Raw genomic sequence first — 9,378 nt, forward strand, 5'->3', positions numbered from 1 at the left:
GATGGGATATTAACATATTGCTGGATCCAGCACCTTGAGAGTGTAACTATATTCTCCTTCCTTGGCACTGCCCAGGTGAGCATTTTGACCTATCACTAGACCTTGCACCCGGGTGATGTGAGTCTCCTCTTCTGCCTTGGCGCTGCCAACAGGAGACATTTTTCTACATAGCTTGGCCTAGCACCCAGGTTATGTGACTCTCTGGCTTGTGCCCATATGGGGCACTGTGGTATATTGCTGGGTCCACTACCCAGGCGATGTAACTCGTCTGCCTGGGCCCTGCCTACAAGGGGCATTGTGACAGATCTCTGTGCTCATTGGCTAGGTAATGTGATTCTCTTTTCCTGTCTGGTCCCTTTACACAGAAGGGATTGTGACATGTTGCTGGGCTTAGCACAAAGTTGATGTGAATCTTCTGCCTGGATCAAGTTCACAGAAGGCCTTGTGACATACCTCTGGGTCCATTACCTATTTGATGGGACTCTCCTCTCTTACCTGAGCATTGCCCATAAGACAGATTGTGACATACCTTTGGGCCAAGCACCGGGGTGATGTGACTCTTCTCCCTGCCTCGGTCATGCCCACAGAGGGAAGTGTGACTTATAACTGAGCACAGCACACGGGTGAAGTGATTATTCTGCCTGGTCCCGACCTACAGGAGTCATTGTCAAATACCTCTGGGCCCATCATCTAGACTATGTGACTCTTTACTTCTTCCTAGTGCCTGCCCACAGTAAGGATTGTGATATATTACTTTGCCCAGTACCTACATGATGTGACTTTTCTCTCATGTCTGCTAGGCCTGGCCCCTAGGTTATGTAACTTCTCCTTTTTCAAAATCCTACTCACCAGGGGCATTGAAACATCCCTCTGGGCACTTCACTTAGGTAATGTTACCCTGTTGCCTGGAGCCTCCCCTCAGGGGGTATTGTGACATATTGCTGGACCCAGTACCTGTGTGATATACTTTCCTTTCTTGCCTGGGCCCTGTATACATTGTGTATTGTAATATATGGCTAGGTTCAATGACTAGGTGATGCAATTCTTATGCATAGGCCCTACCCACAGGGACATTGTGACATTTCTTTACCTCTGACTCTCCCCTTCAGCCTTAGCCCTGCCGAAAACGGAGGTGGTGACATATAACTGGACCTAGCAACCAGCTAATATGACTCTCCTCTTTTGCCTGCACCCAGCATATTTTGGGTATTGTGACATATCATTTGTCTGAACACCCACAGGATGAAAGTCTCCTGCTTGAGCCCAGCCATCAGTCAAAATTGTCATTCTCCCACAGGAACACAGCCCATAATTGAGGTTCTGAATCTCACACCCAGAGGCAGTCAAAACTTGGAAAGTTGGCTCTCATAAGTGGATGTTGTCCACAAGTAGGTTTGTGACTCCCTGATCAAGATCCAAAACACTTGTGAGGCTGTGACTCCATTAAGATAACTTAATATTCAAAAGGCATTAAGGCTCTCATGGAAAAATCCATTCCACCATTGAGATTGTGACTTATATACATAGACGCAACATACAGGAGGCGTTGACTCTCATACCCAGAACCGGCACTTATGTGGGATTGCTAATCTCACCCAGGGACCTTCCTGAAGGTGTGATTCTGACATACACCTCTATGTGGGATTGTTAATCTCACCCAGGGACCTTCCTGCAGGTGTGATTCTGACGTACACCTCTATGTGGGATTGTTAATCTCATCCAGGGACCTTCCTGCAGGTGTGATTCTGACATACACCTCTATGTACGTTGCAGTGAGCCGAGATAGCACCACTGCACTCCAGCCTGGGTGATAGAGTGAGACTCTCTGGAAAAAAAAAAAAAGGCAATGACCTTGGTTCCTGCCTCTGCCTGAAGTTAGGGGTCCCTGACCTCTGCTGGCACCTAACAGTCAAAGTGGATGGGGTCAGGGGTCAACTCTCAGCAGAGCACAGGGCCCTTCCCCTCTTCCTACCCCACACAGGTGAAGCTGCTGGTCATGGCTAACCCGGAGCTGCTCTGTGTCCTACAGTTCCCTCCTGAACCAGTAATATTTATGGGGTGCAGTGTGATGTTTCACTGCATCATACTACATGGTACAGTGTCATGCAGTGAAACATCACACTGTATTCCGTAAACATGTATAATTATCATATGTGAATTATATGATGTTCCACTGCATCATACTACACTGTACAATGAGATGCAGTGAAACATAACATTGTACTCCGTAAACATATATAACTATCATGTGTTAATTACATGATGTTTCACTGCATCATACTACACGGCACAGTGTGATGCAGTGAAACATCACACTGTACTCCACAAACACGTATAATTATGTTAATTATATGATGTTTCACTGCATCACATTGTACCATATACACTGTACAGTGATCGAACCAGAGTAATTAGCATATTTAACACTTTAAACATTTATTTCCTTGTGCTAATAAAGTTCAAAATCCTCACTTCAAGCTATTATAGAATAAACTGTACATTATTATTAGCTATAGTCATCGTGCTGCGTAATAGAATGCCAGGATGTATTCTTCCTAACTGTAACTTTGTACCCAGTGACAAAGCTCTCCCCATTGCCTCATCCTTCTGCCATCACTAACCTCTGGTAGCCATCATCCTACCAACTACTTCTATGAGATGGACTTCAGATTTCACATGAGTGAGAGCACGTGGTCTTTTTCTTTCTGTGCCTGGCTTATTCCACTTAACATAATGTCCTCTAGGCTCATCCACGTTGACACAAATGACGGAACTTCATTCTGTTTTATGACTGAACATTATTCCTGTGTGTGTGTGCATGTGTGTGTGTGCATGTGTGTGTGTGTGTGTGTGTGTATGACATTTTCTTTATTCATTCTGTAGATGGGCACTTATACACTGTTGGTAGGAACGTAAATTAGTGCAATCATTTCCCATTTCTATAGGGAGAACAGTATGGAGGTTTTTCAATAAATTATAAATAGAACTACCACATGATCCAGCAATCTCATTGCTGGGTTTATATCAAGAGGAAACAAAATAAACATGTCAAAAAAGATAACTGCACTCTCGTGTTTATTAAGCAGTATTCACAATAACCCAAACCACTATTTCTTCTAAGTATTTCTTAATTTACCTTTTTTTCATATATTACACTGTAAACTTTTAAAGGATTCATGTCTGGTTTCCAATTTCTGAAACTTACGAGTCACTGATTCTTTGACTGTTGCCTTCCTATTTAGAGAGTCCGGTAAAACAATTAAATGCTTTTTATGTCTTCTCAATCTAATCTTCATATATAAATATATTTATATTTTCTATTAATTTGCCTTCTATAATATATATGACTACATTAATTGTGATCAGCATTTCACTTTACTAATCCACTGTTTTGCTCAGGCTATTTTAATATGTAATTTGTATGTTGTACATTAAATTGTTTTACAACACTTTTAATACTTTACTTTTCATTTGCCTCTTTTCCAAAGATAGCTTGACAAGCTCGTAGTTTCTTTGCACATTATTTTGCTTTCCTGTTTTTCCATTATATAGAGTTAAACATTTAAATATAAATTCAATATCTGAGATTTATGTGCCATATAATTTCTTCTGATGCTTCACCCCAGTAGCTCATCTCCTTGTGTATAACAGAATTTACAATTTAATCCTCACTTATGGGAGACACCACATTCCAATGCCTGCAGGCAGTTTCTCTTTGTTTATTCCATTTGCCTTGTCAGAAGGGAACAACCCACATGGACCTGACATTCTTGTGATCAGACGCATCTGACTGGAGCCCTGGCCTCTTAGGTTGATTACTTCTCTGGATCATTACCTTTATTTACTTCCAGTCCTGGGAAGTTTTCTTAATTTCCTTTCAATTACATTAGGCATTCTGTGAATTCTTGTAACTTCTTGGTGATTTTAATGGTCTGCATTAAATGTTTAAATTATATTATTTTTCTGAAAAGCAGAAATATCAATAATTGCATATATGAATGAAATATTTTACATAGATTTTCTATGGCATCTATCACCATGAGAAATTCCAAGTTTTTTCCTTTGAAACACCCCTGTCATCAATAGACCATATTGTAATAATTTGTAGAATGTGATTAGTTTTATACCATTAGAAAATTAATTATACATTATGTACACATTTTTGAAATACTCCACTGCAATAAATAGTATATGGCCAGAAGTATTGTTTTCTCTAACATAAAACTAATATGAGTAAAATTATTTACCTGAATTCAGATCTTTTGGCTTCAATGGGCATTCTGTCTCATTAGCACTTCCCTGATCCATAAAAGACATCATTTGTACTTTTTGTTTAATTAATAATTTATTGAAATGAGTAATTTAACGTTATAATGTTTTATGGCAATTTAGGACATTTTCAATAAATATATTGAGCTTGAGGTCCTGGCTACGTATTCCTTTTGTACTTGAAATCAGATTTTTCTGGCACAACTTCATTGCCTGCAATGGTATTTATAAAAAGTATGAATGCCAGCACATGGACTATTTCAATACTGTACTCATTTGTTCATGTATAAACATTCCATTAGCCATGAAACAAACCAAATACAAATGCTGAATGTATAGTATATATCAACAAATTCAGATTCTTCACTGAAGAAAACAATAAAAGTTGAATTTTCTGTGACATGTCACCTGTTCATTAGTTCTTTAATATGATTTAGGCTATTCTAAATATAAGAAAATGTATGCATCACTATTCATGTTGTCTCAACATTTTTTATCTAGGTCCTGGAGGGCATAAACAAGAATGTATATTGTCAGATTTATTTTTATAGACTTCAGATGTTTCTTTTGCTGTATTTTCTGTGCATACTAGTATGAATATATGGAGACAAGGACAAATGTACATTTAAGTGTTTATATGAATTTTGCTTATATGGCTAATTGCTTATATGGATGTTGTAAATGACAAGATAAAACAGTAAAGTTTGATAAACTTATCTGTGCCCTGTGAACTTTAGTTCACTTACTGTATAACTTAATTCAGTCACTAATAATTAGTTTAAAAAATGTTTTTTAAAAGCTGCAAACCACACTTTATTACACATTTCTGAATCAGGAAGGGGTAAACTGTGACCCAGCTTTCTTGTGCCACTGACTTTTTTGGGGAGAAACGTTCTGCAATAAAATAAGAGTTTCCAAACTCTATAAAAAAGCTTGAGTTTTCTTCTGTGATTAACCTTCACCCTTCAGTCCCTTTTACCCAAGGAATGGTTCCTAGGTCATCTTTTGGAAGTTTAGTTTCTGGAAATTTTCAGCAAACCTCTCCTGTGCTTTGTCCCAGTTGTTGTTGTTGTTATTGTTGTGGAGAAGGTGAGTCTCTTTAACAGAGGATGGTTTGTCTGTCTCCAATCCTGCATGTGTTTGCCGAAGCTGAAGCTGTATTGGAGGTTTTATTCTCCCACCATCCTTCCCCAGGCCTTCTCCTGTTTTCAATACATCTTTTTCAACATCTTCTGACCTTTGTCGCTATCAGTAATTTCAGAATGAACAGATGCAGGAACATCATCTCTTTGGAAATTTCCTTCACTTTGAATCTGCTCCCTATGTTTTCCTGCTTTATCTTAATATTTTTGATTCTCCAGTATCTCATCATCTTTGTAGCATGTATTCTGTAAACCATATTTTACTCATATATTTTTAAAATCCTTTTCTTCTTTCCAACTCGTTTTCTTCTTAGTTAATGATGGACCAACAAATGATTCATCTTTCTTATCAAGGAAAAGGTGAGCTCTAACCTGCCCTGGTTCACATCCAACACAGCTATTACTGCAAGGGTGAATGTAATAAGATAACACAGTGTCTCCAACTTTCACTTTATCTCCATGCTCAGGTTCATAAGGGTCACATTTAGTTTTCAGCTGGACAATCCATTTTCCATTAACAATTGTTCCATTTTGACGGCCTGATCCAAAAGGACATAACTTTGTAAGTCATGGTCAAAATAAATCTCTGCATGAAAATTACACCAACTTCAGGGATTCGAAGAGTATGCTCCATATCATTTTCCCTTCCAATTGTAGCAGGTTTTACAGCAGTAATGATGAAGAGTGATCCTGTCTGTAACACAGGTGATCTAATGACAGTTACCCTCGTATATGAGGGCCACATTTTTTCCTCATCTTCCTCCTCAGTATCTTTTGCAGTTGCATTGTCTTTACTGGTAACGCCTTCATCATAACTACCCTGGGTCTGAGAGTCTGTAATTTCACCTTCTTCTGATTCACTATGAGTCTCTGTGATTTTCTCATCCTTAAAGTTGAATTGAGACGTTTTCATTAAGAGGAGATTCCATAGTATTTCCACTAACTGGAACAGTGAATTTTGGGGGATTATTTTTGTGATGAATGCCTATTTTGGCTTTTTTTTTTCACATTTGTGAAATTGTCTTTCCCATTGCAGCTTGTATGTTCAACACTGAAGGCTTCTTGATCCTCTGAATTCAAATCCTTTTCCTCATTTTTTTTGTAGAAGAATCTGGATCCTTTCTTTTCTCAATTTTTTATTTTTGTCTTGTGCTATAAGTCTGATAAGGTTGCAAATCTACTCGAGAATGAAACCAATAGCGACCACTTTCCACATCACAGTAGTAATAAATTAAATCATAATATATTTGATTCTCAGAATCTTAATAGAATCCAGTGCTGTGGTCAAAATACCGTCCAGCATTTTCATCATAACTAAATCCAGTCTGTGATAAAGCCGCTTCTGCTGCAGCTCTCACACTTCCAGCTAATGACGAACCTTCTAAGGACGTACCTTGTGCTGCTAATGCAAATGCTGGCTCCTGTGAATTTGAGGCAAATGACCCTCTTGTCTACATTTAACATTTGCTGTCCTATCAGTACTAGGGTGAACATCATTTTCTATTTATAACTGGTAGTTAGAATTCAAAGCAGGAGTTTCAATATCCTGATCTTGTTGATTTGACAGTTCAGTCACTCACTGTATTTGGAAGACTAACATCATTAGAGTAGGTCTGATAATAATAATCTGAGATTGACCAAGGAGCATGGTTCTCTGTGAGTACTTCTACATCAGACTTTTATTATCTCCATTTCTCCCACAGCGGAGTACGTTACTGAGTTCTTCCAGCTGCGTGCGGAGCTCCTGGCGGTCGCTCGTGTCGCTCTGAGCAGCCGTCTTATGCGAGGCCATAGCTTCTCCCGTTCCCGCACCTGCCACCTGCAACTCAGCGTTCGCGTTCCAGCGTCTCCCTCCTCCTTCTCCGCTGGGCCAGCTCGGGCTCGGGGAGGAGGAGGAGAGGCCACAGGGAAGGCGCTGGCGGCGGGTACGGGCCCCAGGCCGTGAGTTCGGGCGCCAGAGGGCTGCGGCCTCGGAGGGGCTGCGCGGGGATGAAGCGGGGGCCGGCGGAGTCACAGCCACGGGGGCGCGCGGGCAGCCACAGGCAGCCTCCCCGGCCTGGATGCCCCAAAACGCGGAGCCTAACGGGGCTGCGGCAAGAGCAAGGGGACGGCGATGGCCCCGCTGGATCTGCGCGGCCTGGAATCCTGGGAACGATTGTACTTTCCCCAGCCACAGGGGCGGCGGGATGAGCGTCGAAGTCCAGGGGCCAGAAGCGCTCCGTCCGTCCCTGAGTTGAGCTGGAAACAGTGGCCAAGCGTGTTTTAAATCGAGTTTCCGTGTGGCTTGATATGACCTGCTGGTTACTCTTATTTTTTCCTCCATTCGCGGAGCTATGATTGACAAATTGAAAAGTGTATATTTTTAGTGTATTGTACAATAGTGTTTTGAAATGTCAGTAGTCTTTAAATTATCTCAGTTCAGCTAGTTAGCATATCTATCCCCTCACATAGTTAATACGTTTCTGTGTGTGTGGTGAGAGCACCTGAGATCTACTCTTGCAGCAAATGTCAAGTACACAGTATTGTTAACTATAGTCACTATTCTGTACATTAGGCCCCCAGCAGTTACTCAACTTATAACTGAAGGTGCGCCCCTTCCATGGGTATCTCCCCACTTTCCCCTCTTCCTAGCCCATGGGAACCACGGTTCTACTGTTTCCATGGCTTTTTATTTTTTATTTTTATTTACTTTTTTAGATTTTACATACAAATGAGATCATGCAGTAGTTGTCCTTCTGTATTCGGCTTATTTCACTTAGCATAATGTCTGCAAGATTTATCAATATTGTTGTAGATGAGTTTCATTTGTATTAAAGCTGAAGCTATGTATCTCTCAGTTTATTTATCTGTATCAGAGGAGGGCAGATGCCCTCGATGATCCTGATTTTATGTCCTTTGTCTATATACTCCCAATTGGGATTAGTGGTAGTTCTAGTTTAAAAATTTTAAGGAACGTCCATATTGTTTTTCATAATAGCTGCACCAATTGACATCCTCAGCAACAGTGTACAACTGTTCTCTTTTTCTACACCCTAACACTTTTATCTTTTGACTTTTTGATAATAGGCATCCAAACACCACGGATAAGGTGATACCTCATTTTGATTTTGATTTTAATTACTCTGATAATTAGTGACGTTGAGCATTTATTTATTTATTTATTTTATTTTTTAACAGTTTTCTCAAGCATCATTTTATTCATTGTGCAATATGACATCCTAGGATATTCTATAATTTAAGAAAGTAAGTGCAAATTGTAGAATATTTAAACTGCTTCATTTTTTTTAAATTTGTGTAGCTTTTATATTTTATTTTTATATACCTGCTGGCCATTTGTATATCTTTGGAAAAATTGCTATTTATATATTTTGCCCAATTATTAATCAAGAAATTGCTTTTAATTCTGCTGTGGGTTCTTTTCCGTATTGATTAGTATGACATATATTTTGGATAGTAACATATTATCCTACATATGGTTTACAAATATTTTCTCCCATTTCCTATAATGCCTTTATATTTTGTTGTTTCCTTTATTGGGCAGAAAATTTTTACTTTGACATAGTTCCACTTGTTCATTTTTGCTTTTTTTGACTGTGTTCTTGGTGTCATATCCAAAACATCATTGCCATGACCAGTGTCAAGGAGGTTTTTCCCCATTATTTTTTTAGAGGATTCATGATTTCAGTTCTTATGTTTACGTCTTTATTTCATTTCAAATTCATTTTGTGATGATATGAGAGAAAGGTTCACCTTTTTCTGTACATAGCTAGTTTTTCCTACACCACTCCTTGATGTGTTTATCCTTTCTCCTTTCTGCGGGATCGGTTGACTGTACTTTTGTGAGTTTATTTCTGGGTCCTCTTCTGTTCTATTGGTTTTTATGTAGGTAGTATACTATATTGATGACTACAGCTTTGTAATATAGCTTGAAATCAGGAAGTGTGAGGCTTTCAGCCTTTTTGTTCTT

At 39.3% G+C, this 9,378-nt stretch overlaps 1 pseudogene; it reads right to left on the reverse strand.

Moving 5' to 3' along the window:
• Positions 1 to 5,227: 5,227 nt before the first annotated feature.
• Positions 5,228 to 8,744, reverse strand: LOC115833875 (annotated as a pseudogene).
• Between the last annotated feature and the right edge of the window lie 634 nt (positions 8,745 to 9,378).

Source organism: Nomascus leucogenys, unplaced genomic scaffold (genome assembly GCF_006542625.1).
Source record: "Nomascus leucogenys isolate Asia unplaced genomic scaffold, Asia_NLE_v1 000504F_328716_qpd_obj, whole genome shotgun sequence".
Classification (NCBI taxonomy): Eukaryota; Metazoa; Chordata; class Mammalia; order Primates; family Hylobatidae; genus Nomascus; species Nomascus leucogenys.